Source organism: Lathamus discolor, chromosome 5 (assembly GCF_037157495.1).
Source record: "Lathamus discolor isolate bLatDis1 chromosome 5, bLatDis1.hap1, whole genome shotgun sequence".
In the NCBI taxonomy this organism is placed as follows: Eukaryota; Metazoa; Chordata; class Aves; order Psittaciformes; family Psittacidae; genus Lathamus; species Lathamus discolor.
The window spans coordinates 45,023,419-45,036,208 of NC_088888.1; the positions used below are offsets into that span (position 1 = coordinate 45,023,419).

General features: G+C 41.0%; 1 protein-coding gene across 1 annotated transcript in view; it reads left to right on the forward strand.

Annotated features, from left to right (window-relative positions):
- The window catches only part of SCAF8 (SR-related CTD associated factor 8), a 109,292-nt gene extending 99,453 nt beyond the window's left edge, over nucleotides 1–9,839 (forward strand). The window contains exon 22 of the mRNA XM_065680604.1: nucleotides 8,686–9,839. The gene's annotated coding sequence lies outside the window, so the exon portion shown is untranslated. The remainder of the gene's footprint in view (nucleotides 1–8,685) is intronic.
- Nucleotides 9,840–12,790: the final 2,951 nt, after the last annotated feature.

The following is a 12,790-nucleotide window of genomic DNA, read 5'->3' on the forward strand; positions in this document are numbered from 1 at the left end:
TCATGACCTTGAAGAGAAGCTCTGTGCTGCAAGGCTCACCTTTCATGGCTATTCATACATTTCTAATTCATCAAGGATGCAATTCCTACGCTACAGCTACTGGAAATGGTATTGCCACTGCAGAGTGGGAACTGCAAAGGGCACCTGGGAAGGAAGCTGATGGTCTCCATTGTGTGGCTAAAGCCAGGCAGACGACATAATTCGTAGGCAGCAGACAGGCACATAGACACAGTAAACACATTCATTCTGCAGACTGGTAAAACCCTGTGGGGCAACTGCCTTTTCCTCATCCACTAAGCAGCTCATAGAGGAGATCAGGTTGATCAAGCAGGACCTGCCCTTCATAAATCCATGCTGACTGGGCCTGATCAGCTCCTTGTCCTGCGTCATGGCACTGAAGATGATCTACTCCATAACCTTCCCCAGCACCGAGGTCAGTCTGACAGGCCTGTAGCTGCCCAGATCTTCCTTTTGGCCTTTCTGGTAGATGGGTGTCACAATTGCTAACCTCCAGTCCACTGGGAACCCCCGCAGTTAGCCAGGACTGCTGATAAATGATTGAAAGTGGCTTGGTGAGCCCTTCTGCTCCCTCACTACCCTTGGGTGGATCCCATCCAGCCCTATAGACTTGTTTGTGTCTTAAGCGTGGTAGCAGATTGATGATGATTTTCCCTTGGATTATGGGGGCTTCATTCTGCTCCCTGTCCTGGTCTTCCAGCTCAGTGGGCTGGGTACCCTGAGACCAACTTGTCTTAACTATTGAAGCCTAAGGCAAAGAATACATTAAGTACCTCAGCCTTTTCCTCAACCTTTGTCACTATGTTTCCCCCCACATCCAGTAAAGGATGGAGATTCTTCTTAGCCCTCTTTTCATTGCTGGTGTATTTATAGAATCATTTCTTATTTACTTTTATGGCAGTAGCCTTCAAGTAGTGCACACCATTAAAAACCAGGAAATCTGCTAATTGTAGACACAAACCTCAGGGTTATAAATTGGTCATGAATAAATATCAGCTGCAAATTAGGAAAAAAAAGATGCTAGCCATCAGAGCAATGAATTTCTGGAACAGTAAGCAAAAAGATGATAGAAAAAAAACCAATTCAGACAACTTTCAGGATAGAGCTTTGTCAGTTAATGTAAAGGATTAAGAGGAGCCTGCACACTGAGAAATTCCTGTCTCCTGTTCCCCTACTTTGTACCCCTCCCATTCTACATAGCAAAGGACTGTGGACAGCTTTGGGAACCAGACAGTTATAAGTATTCAGTGAGGTGGGACACAACAGCAAAAAAAGGAAGAAAACACTTCTGCTGTGAGAGAGAATTAAAATCTAGGTTTGTTGTTTGTCGCAGGATCTCGACAAGCCAGCTGTATGATGTAGCCCTGACAAATGCTGAGAGAGGTGTAAGATGCTTCAAGTCCATTTCAGGGTAGACATGCTAATTTCGTTTTCAGCTTGCTTTCTTTTTCCATGTTATTGGAAGCCCAGCCATCAGTTACTGCTTTGAGACAGTACAAGGAGCTGCTCTGTGCTACTGCCAGACAATTTGTTAGCTGACTCCAGCTGGTATTCAGTGACTGCACGATGACTTCTTGTCTATGTTGTCCAGTGCGACCAGTTGCAGGAATGCATCAGCCCTGCAACTAGGAGGCAGCAGCACGCAATCTGTCTGTTGGCTGAGAGAGGTGCCCGTGGTGAGCACACCCCTCTACCTGCTGGCTTACGCCAGAGGAAAGCAGAGTTTGGGACAGACTACATTTACCTGGACTCTGGCTTCAAACAGCTCCCGAAATCAGTCACAGCCACCCATAGGCTGCCCTGGAACCTGCAAGGTGATGGAGTTCCAAGTTATGCCAAGGCTTATCCTGCAGGACTGATGCTGCATGGGAGCAGTTCTGCTGTAGGCTCCTGGTTCTCCCAGAGGCCATGCAGCTGTGTGGTGGGGATGATCTCACCATGCATACCAGCTCTCGGCACCACCCAACACTGTGAACCCATCTCTCACTGCTTCAGCACAGCACAAAAGGGTTCCCTTGAGCTGCCCCTGCTGTGTTTATTGGATGTGCCTTTGTCTTGAAGCAAACCAGAAGAATTCCCACAGTCAAGCCCAGCTGAGGAGCGATTAAGGCTGTTCTTCATTAACACCCTGAAGTGTTGTTTGCAGTTTCCATATCGCACCCTCTGCCGTACTACAGCCACCCTGATGAGTCCTATTTGACTTAAATGTAGATGAAGTGTTCTAGCAAGTATGTCAAGAGCTGGCTCGTGGTCAAGATTCAGTCACGTTAACTATGTAGACATACCCCCAAATGAACATATATCTTTATCTCACTTGTGGCGTGGCAGCCTGCAAAGCTCGAAGACAGCAAACTTGAAGTTTGTTGTTTTGCAAATGTCAAACATTCAAAAATTGTGGCTTCAAAAATCATTAGACTGGCTTTAAAATCTTGAAATCTCAAAACTAAGGCTCTGGAAATTCCTCTTATTTTGCCTTGTATTTTCCTCAGCCTCTTCTGAGCCTAGCAGCATGTAAAACCATATTTTGCACCTTTTCTGTGCAAATAAACTAAAATATGAAAACTCAGATTCTCACATAAGCAGCTGTCTTCAGAAGGAGCAGCTTTGCAGAAAAACATCACACCATGGAGCTTACAACTCTCCAGAGCTGACAGCGCTGGATTTGATAAAGCCAAGGACTGAGTTTGGCCAGAGTTCACACAGCTGCAATGAGTATATAGTTTGGATTGCAGAATTCTTGCTGAAGGAAGATATGTATGGATTGAAAAAAACCAGGCATAGATTAACTGAAAGGAGGGGAAGAAAGTGAAGAGGTCAGAGGTGGCTACAGTTGTTGGCTTGTGCAGTGCAGTACCTGCATTTGCAGTCACACAGCAGGGAAACTGCTGCAAGGCTGTGAAATTCCTCCTCCATCATAGAATTCACCCACTCCCATGAAGAGCTGCCAGATCCTGGCCTGTATTTTGGAGAACTGGCAACTGGATTACCACTTGATACCCTAATTGGGTCTTAAGTAGAGAATGCAGTGTGCCACTGGACTATTCATTTCTAACTGATACTACATGCACCACCATATTCAGTGCAGAAAAGCTTTTAAAGTTAACCAGATTCTAAAATCATGTTATGTAGGACTTTTTCTAATGATTTCGAATTGTTTCAAAGAATAGTATACACCGCTTTTCTGTCTAGTCTAGGGTCTTCTCATATTTTAAACTGTTTTGTGTGATTATTAAACTGGCAGATCCTTGTTATTTTTAAAATATATTTATCAATAAATTCTTTAAAAATTTAGAGATCTTGTTATCCATTGTAATTAAGTGTAATTTGAATTTAGTACATTGCAGATTCCCTTTTTCCTTATATTCTTGAGATCTTTATGATGTTGAGACTGAGATATATTCTAATATTTCTGCTTAATGTTTGCCTGTTAATTTGTTAAAAAAAAAAAAAAAGAATCTTTTTGTATACAGGAACATAAATACAGTAATTCAGATACTGACCGTTACTCTTCAATTCTTCCCCCCTAACAAACTTAGATTGAGTCATATAAAACACTATCATAATTTTCAGATTTCCTACTACCTATTTACTTATGACACCAGAATATATAACATCGCATTATTTATTACCTTAAAAGAGATTTTTCTAACATCAAGGACAGGGGCATCATAATTCAATTCAAGTATATACAGTCATCATCATTTCCTTATTGGAAAGTCTAAGACATTTGCCTTCAAGGAACAAACAGATCAAGGTATTTCAGTATCAATAATCTACTCTCTACCTGTAAACTTTCACTAAAATTTAAAGTAATTTAAATTATGTGGGTTTTATGCTGCTTGCTAACATCAGGAAAAGTTTTGCAATTGCTATTAATCTGTATCTGGTAACTTCAGCCTTAATTACACTGATCGTTACTAATATTCCCCTATCAATCACCACTCTAATGTCACACTGTTTTATATACAGATTCCTATTTCTGCTTTTGAAGAAAATGCGTGGGATTCATCTCACTTCACTTTACCCTTGCAAAACATTTACACTGTGGAGCTGACTGTTTTGTCTCTAGCGCAGAGCGAGTGCAATGTACTGGGGGTGGGACACCCACACATGTCTCCCAGCTGTGTTTTAGACACTTAGGTGAGCGTGGGACAAATTCTCCTCGCATCACTCACTGGCTCCAGATAACTCTGTCTGAGCACGTGACATTTATCATGGATTTGCTTGCCTAAACAGTAGTGTCTAGTGCCACTAAAGATGTCCTAATGGTTCCCATGCTAATAAGGCAGGAAACCTGTAGGGAATCTGCAAAAACGCTAGACAGCTAAGCATGGATAGCTGGGTCTCATCCTTGGGTACCCAGCTCAAGTGAGATGAGTGTATCCCCTCTTGCTGTTCCACATTACTGGAGCGCCTCAGCAACATGTAGGGTCTCATCCTTGGGTACCCAGCTCAGGTGAGATGAGTGTATCCCCTCTTGCTGTTCCACATTACTGGAGCGCCTCAGCAACATGTAGGGTCTCATCCTTGGGTACCCAGCTCAGGTGAGATGAGTGTATCCCCTCTTGCTGTTCCACATTACTGGAGCGCCTCAGCAACATGTAGTGTGAGGCTTAAGAAGAAATTTTGTGCAGATTGGAACTGCATCTCTGTGTGCAACTTCAGCCACTGTGGAAAAGCAGCAGTATCTCAGGAAAAAGATGCACTGAACATTTGAAAAACATGCAGCAGTATTATACAAGGGGGTGAGACCACTGTAAAATTACTGCAGAGGCATTGTCTTTATTTCCAGCCTAGATGGTTTCAGGTCACAGTAATATCAACCCATCCACTTTGTCTCTTTTGCCTGCAGAAGGGGGGCATGGCTGACACCACGTGCCCAGCTTTACCTTGTGCATCTCAAGCTTTGCCTGCACTCAGCCTGGCCTACCCTTGGGCCTGTGAGACACATCCCACTGTGGCGGCAGGACCCAGCTGGTGTCAACAGGCCGGTGCCTCTCCTGTTTTTCCTCCCTTTTTTCTCCCTTTTTCCCCAGAGGGATTTCATCAGATCTGTGTTTACGGGTTGGGAAACAGTAACTTGAGGCAAGCTGAGCAGATTTTGTTTCTGGTTCACAAAAAGAACAATGATAGTCTTTTAAGAGAAAAGTCACCATGACACATGCATATTTCCATGTCAACAGGACACTTTTCTGCTCCCGAGCGAGCCACTGCCTAGGTTTTCTTTCAGGTGTGTTTCTGACTGAGCGGTTTGTCTTTCCCTTTCATTGTTAGCAAAAGTCTTAATCCCAGGAAAGGTCGGAAATCCTAGCCCTGACTGACAAAAAGACAAAGGTAATTTTGGTATCTGGATGTCTGCAATTCTTGGAGAAGTCTCTTAAATCTTTATAATTTAAAATCCCTGAACTGTTCTTGGAGGGGCACAGGCATCTGGTTTATCTCAGCCTCAGGACTTTTGTCTTCCTGTAACAAGCGAGTTTTTGTGGGAATCCTTCTCTGCCTCAGCAGCTAGACAGTGGGCTGTACGTCATGAGTGGTCCTGGGTCAGGCTGGCTCACCCATCCTTCCTTCTGTTTCCTTCTTTTCCACTGGAGAAAGTAGGAAATATCTGTGTGTATTCTTTATGCTGCTGTCTGTATTCACGTGTTTTTCAGAGGAAAGTCAGTCTCTTCACTCGAAAACCAATGGGATGTATCTCCAAGTATCAAACCAAATCAGATTTATTGTTAATTGAAAGTGTGCTTTGTGTCGTATTTACTGATTAGTTTGTATTTCAGTTTCATCTGGCCTTCAAAATACATCACTGGGAAAGAATGGGGGGCTCTCTCCACCTCAGGAAGCAAGTTTTTTTACTTTTTTTGAGTAGCTCAGATATATCATAGAGCGAGAAGTAGAAAGGCTCTGCCAAATAAACCCAACTGGGTAAAAGGAGTGATCTGTGCCTCCTGTATTTGTGGAATTGGCTTGTGTCTCCACAAAGATTAATGTGAATGGCAATTGTTTCTTTGAAAGGCTTAGTATCATCAGTCCTGTTGGTGTTAGCCATCCTCTTTCAGTATGTTTCTGATCAAGAACTTACGTAAAATAAATAGTAAACAGTAATTTTGCAGCTTAGAGTTTTGTGAGGCTGTACAACTGATTTATTTGCAAAGGAGGTATTGTAAGGGTATGTCTTTGTTGCTTTCTCAGTGGAGGTTTCCACTGAGCAAAACTCAGTTTAAAAAGGCTATGAAAGACTTCCATTAAGCCTAAATTGAACAATATTCCAGCAGAGTACATACTTAATGAAAGTAGCTATATGGATGTAAAATCAGTTGTCAGCAAGACTATTCTTACTTTTAATCTTTTCTCCATAATGCTTTCATTTTCAAAGTGTATGCAATACTTCATTTTAAAAGATTTACTGGTATTATCTGCTTTATTTGAACAAGACTGTGTGGCAAAATATTTCAGTTGTTATTATTCTCATGTATGTTAGGGAAGCTGGGCTAGAATAAATTATTGTTATGTGAGTGCATAAATGATTTGGAAACCATTCACAGAAAGTAATTCTCAATGATACACCATTAAGTGCAGTTCTGCAAGTTTTTTCCTTGTTCTGGTACTATTCAGTATTCTTTCTGACAGCTTGGATGAAAGGTTAGGAATTATGCTTAATAAATTCATAGATCAGAACATGCCTGTTGGAAGAAAGGCAATTGAAAATTACCTTGATGAAGTAGCAGAGTAGCCTAGAAAATATCAGATTTCCAGCAGTTAAATTAGAGCAAAAGGAGAATTGTACATATGGCTCAATGTAATCAGCTGCGCATAAATGCAGATGAAAAACAGCTGCCCAAGCACCCATTCTGCAGAAAATGTATCTATCGTAATGATCCCAAACTGAACATGCAGCAGTGATGTTGTGCTCCTTCAAACAAGGCCAGTACTAATGTGGGTTATAGAAAGGGGAGTAATAACGCATAAAATGTAATTATTTTGCTCTACTCGGCACTGATAAGGCCTCAGTGGCAGAGCTTTACCCACTTGCGGAAACTGCAGCTCATATGAGATTCAGCAAGAGAGCAAACTGGGCTCAAAGATTTAAACCACATGGGCCTTCAAGGAAAGGTTGAAGGGTTGTTTAGTCTAGAGATGAAAAGAAGAAAGGAAGACATGATAGCCTCTTTTGTATAACAATGGAGTGACTCTATAAAGAGGAAGGGATTTAGCTGTCCTGTATGCTCTCTGTACAGAAAAGCAATAATAGGCTTAGATCTCAACAGGGATGATTTAGTTTAAACCTCAGGGGGAAATGAAACTGGCAAGGAAAAGTGGAGCTCTGGAATAGGTTGTGTAGGAGAAGTTCATAGAATCTTCCACCTTGCAGATGTTTTTTAGGTTAGATGTTTGTGTGACCTATTTTTATAGGTTAGACAAACATCAGCAGGCATGGCATAGATCAGGAATGGGCGGAGCAATCTCTCAAATCACCTGCTAGCTCTATTCCTTTAGTGCTTTCTATCTATGTGATAAGAATAATAATTATACATGCAAATTATTGTTTAATGAGGATATCTCCACAAAATTTCAGGGTCTATAACAAAAAACTTTAAACTAATTCAGGAATTTATTGCATGGTGTCTGTGTTTACATTAGATTGAAGCAATTATACTTTTTCTAATTTTGCCCATGTTAGTACTGATTGAAAATTACTATGGTCTGATGGCTTTGTGAATGGCCTTTGTGAAATATATAGGTGAACATAGTCAGATACCTGTGGTAGGATACAAAGCACTCACGGCTAGCCATGAGAGAGTTTGGTCTTTAGTCTATTTATAGTCCATGGAATAAACCAGATTGACACCTTTTAGAGACTACCTAAGGAGTGGGTGAATTACCCTCCAAAGGTACCTCTGCCTCTCCTTTTACCTATTCTGCAGGAAACATATATTGGAGGCATATTCTTGGTCTTACCTTTTTCCTTTAGTCTGCGATACTAAAAAAGAAAGTGGTTTTCTGAGAACCAAAGTGCGTGAACTTTCACTCTCTGGAAAAATTATAACTGGCAGGAAATCAGAGTAGATTTCCCTGGGTTCAGCGAAGCCCATTCAGTGAATCATTTATGGAGGATTTATAGCTGTTAGGATTAATAGTTGCTGTCAATACATAATGGACATAGCCAATGTGTATTAGAGAGACATCAAACTTGCATAAACCACGTATTATTCTATTGGATTCTTACTTGTTAATTGTTTATTAATCCTCTAAATTGCTTACACTGTATCATGTGTACAGTGTGGGAGAGACAGTACAGAACTTTTAGCCAGAAAATCTGCTATACAAAATTATGCTTTACAGAGATAATACTTTAATTAAGATTTTAAAGTACTAAGCTATTGGGCACTGAAAGGGAAAATTAGTAACACTTTAAAATAATGGTATGTTTCATCCTGGATAGTATTTTAAGAACTATGCAGTGTAAGACACCTTTCTCCCTCAGAAGCATCCTGTGGCTAACAGAGAGATTGTAAACTTTATCCCGAATCTGTTATTTAAGAAACATTTGCTATTGCCTGGCAAAAAAAGAAAAAGAAGAAAGTCTCATCTCATTTATAGGGCATTTTAAAAATTGGAATTGCGCTCCAGCAACCAGTGATGACTAGTTATTGTTCCTTTTGTCAACAGGCAAGATGAAGGAGGTTCTGGCAGCTTACCAGGTCCGGGGCTCTGCAGAGTTAAGTGAGAAGTGCGCCCATGTTCTAGCATGCATCACATCGCATCTTGGGTCTGAAGTGCCAGAAGGATCCCAGCGCTGCAGACTGAGACGGCTCTGAGCACCTCAGTACCCCGTTTCTGACAGAACCCAGGGATGGCAAACGTACATATCAGTATTACCTGTCTGGGGCAGGTTTAATTTTATAAATTAAAACCATAAACTCTGTGAGTTTCTAGACCATATTTCTGCTGTTGAGGATGATCTGCTCAGATGAACAGTTTTGCATCCATCGGAGGGACAGGTTCTTCTGCTGGACCAGAAGATGACAGTGGACTCTATCTTGTAACTAATACCATTTGTAGCATCTCCTCCTAGTGCAAGTAATTGAAGAACAGGTTACAAGAAAATCCTGTAGGGAATAAGACATGCTTTGTTTTAATCTACAGATTTTAAGAAATGTTTTGGTTTTTTAAAGATAACCACTTTTACATAACACTAAATGTGCAGTCTATGTGCAGCTCTTCACTGTGGCTGTCTGTATTCCAGAGATGATGAATTCCCTGTGAGACACCTGAACCTTTTCAGATTTGTGATGAATCCTTAAATTATGAGTACCATGAAAAACTAGGCAGGAAAACTCCCAGGGCTTTTATTTTACTAGATGTCTGCAATTACTTCCTGCTTGTGTCCTGAAAGGAGGAGGAGAGGACAGGAAATAGGAATGAAATACAAAAAAATTACATTGCATTTCTTTTTTGGCATATGCATCTATCCGAATGTGTGTTTGATCTAATAGCCCAGGGGAAAGAAACAGCTAAGTTAGCTGAGACCTCACATGAAAGGTCTGCATTTTCGGGCAGTATTTGCTAATTTCGTCTCTTGAATAGCGATAGGAAAGAAAGACTATGTATATGCCCTACCATATGTGAAAAGTACATCCTTGCCATTCCTTTATTTATTTTTACTCTTTTAAAAATCAAAGTGCCAGTTACCTGGAATGCTGTAGTCTGTGGTCTCTTTATATTTGTTTAGTGAGATCCTTTCAGCAAGATCATGCTCATTACAGTGTAACTGCATGGTGACCACAGCTTTGGGCCTGTATAATAAAGATCTAAATTCAAAATTTTATTTCTCATTATTTTCTCTATTTTTATGTTGTATCTGCAAATCTTTGATTGGAATCCCACTTACTGCTGATCACTGTTTAGAAAAAGGTTTGGCAAAAAATGTTAGAGGAAGGTGTTTGTACCTTTGGACGTTGTTCTCCTTTGTATCAATCTTTACACAGGTCAGTAGGCAGAGGGATAGAAAATGTTAGCAAATCAGTCGTGATGCTTAAATTCAATTTGCACATGAGGCCCCAGGGCAATAAGGAGATCAGGCTCTTCACATCCTGGATTTAAGGCCATACTAAAGTACTTGACATCTGGTTTCTATTAATTAGTAATCCTGGAAAGGTATGGGAGGAAAAAGCTGCAGAAAAGCTGAGTCTAAGCTGGCTTTGATTTGCTGTGTGTGTCATACATTGTGCTAAATATACGTACATCAGAATTTAAAACCCAATTAGACTCTTTTTCCTTCCTCCTCCTTCTTCAAAGACAAAATTTTAAACTGTAAAAAATGTTATTCATGTAGCAATTAAGTTTGTGTGAGCAAAGACTGCATTTCAAATATTAATGTGGTCCTCACAAGGCTGCCCTAGCCATGCTGCATTGTAGGCAGGGTTTTCAGGCATAGTGCTGATGCTATAATTAGCTTATAGCAAGCAGAGCATCCCTAACCTTTGGAACCTCTTAGTACGGCATCCCTGTTATCCTGCATCTTACGTAGTTACTTATGGATGGCAGAGTGCTGACTGCTGTGAAGTCCACACCAGAGTGTTTCAGCATGAGTGCGGGCAGACAAGAGCGTCTCAGTGCATTTTCCTGATCAGTCTGAGCTATTTAAGGCTGTGCTCCTATTCACAAGGGGCAGTCCTGTCTTCCCCTTCTGCCCCACTCACCCCTTCCCTCTGCCTCCCTGGAAGAGCTGCACACCTATGAGCCTTCCTGGTCTGACTGAAAACATCCCTGTGTAAGAGTTAGCTCTTGTGCTGGCTCTGACGCTACAGAAAGGCTGGGAACAACCAACAGTTTATCAGCAGTTACTGATGGAGGAACCATGCCTTGAGGTGCCTATAACTGTCGATTAACTAATCCTATTACCTAAACTTTCTATTTAAACACATTACTTTCATATGGCTAAGAAGTATTCCATGATTCAGTAACCTTGCAAATTAAATAAAGCACTGGAAATTAATTAAATCCATAGATTTAATTATAACACCTTTAAAATTACCTGTGCAGTGGCAGTATTTGAGTAACCACAAAAATACACTGTCATGAGAGGAATACATCCTTGCCATTCAAATTACTCTGAAGACCAAAACTTCTTCAGAAAAACAGAAGTAAAACCTGTGTGCTGCAGCAGTACCAGGGCAGCGTAAGCCTCCTGTGCTAGCAGACATGTAGCTGTTGATGAGGTATATGCTCAGAATGTGGCCAGCTGGACCCTCCAGAACTGTAGATGCTTGAGCTTGACCATGGCACCATTTGAATTTGAATGTCAAAATGACTTGCCCCAAGATCAGGGACTGTTTTGGAGAAACAGCCTTTTGTCTGTACTATACAGAGGGCTGCTGGAAGCTTGACTGTCCTGTTGGGTGAACTTTTCTGACAAAACGTGTGACTGCTGCCCATCTGTTGAAGGAGCGATTAAAAAACAAAACACAGCAAAGCCGGCAAACTTCCCAGCACTCCAGTTAGGGCAGAGGTTGGAGTTTTTTGTTCTTTGGCTGAATTCCCCTTTGAGAAGCCTCCCAGTGCTTCCCCTTGGCATCTGGACAAGCTCTCCTTTGTGAAGGGACATGAATATGGAGAGACCTGCAGTGCACCCGTCTCTTCAGTCAGCTTCAAAGGAAAGTTTCAAAAGTCATTCTTTTCTGGCAACTTTAAACATCCGAATTGGGGCAGTGCTGGCTTTACAAACAGTATTAGTTGACTTTGGTGACTTGGAGCAATTCAGTGTTTGCACAATTAGAACAAGTACTTGGACTATACATGGACTGTGTAGCTTAGCAGGCAAGAGTGTTGCTTTTGCTGACTGAATGTAATGTGAATATGTAGTTTACATTCAAATAAGATGCTCTTAAATCAGTTCCTTAGCAGAAAATAATCCACTCCAAGAAAAAGAACATCTGTTCAGGGACCAGACTTGAAATAAATAGTAGTTTAGAGACAGGTCTTTTGTCCAGCATTGTCTGGGTATTAGACATCTAAGAAACAGTTGACTCTCCAGGTCACAGCTGGGGTTTTGTTGACAAAGTAAGAGCATGTCTCTGCTACAGTTTACCACAAATCTTACCTGCAGCTGTAGTTCTGTTCCTACTGCCAGTATGTATTACTGCTATGGCACAGGCTTTTATAAATATCAGCTTGCTTTATATTACTTACAGTAACATTGCCTTGGTTTTGAACTGTGTGTGCATACATGCGACTGTTGATCCATCATATTCACGCAAGGGAAAACCCAGCAGTGGCTATCAAATTGTCATTTATCTCAAAGAAGCCCAAATTTTTTTAAGAAATTATGACCATATTTTATAAGCAATAATCTGTCTTATTTTTTAAATTCTGTTGCAACCTCCATATAGGAATCTCCAAATACTTGCCAAATATTAAGTAAGAGAGTCTCACAGAAGTTTCCAGGCAGCATACATTTTATTCTAATGTATAAGTAGATGAACCAAGTCTCTGGAGAGCTAAGTAACCACACTAATATTTCAGAAGAAGTTGCTGCACGGTAATTAATAATGTACAAAACTAATGATAAATATGTTAGGAAATCAACATCTTTAACAGTTAATGGCATGAATTTTCTCATTCCCTGTTGTGCTTGCCTTCTAAGCAAGGAAAGCTCCTCTGTTAGCAGCTTCACCTCAGCTCTGTACCTGTCCCCTCTCCATCCTGCAAGAAACAATTATATTGTATTACTTCATCTGATAACCTTAACTGCCACGCACAATCGCTGTGAAGG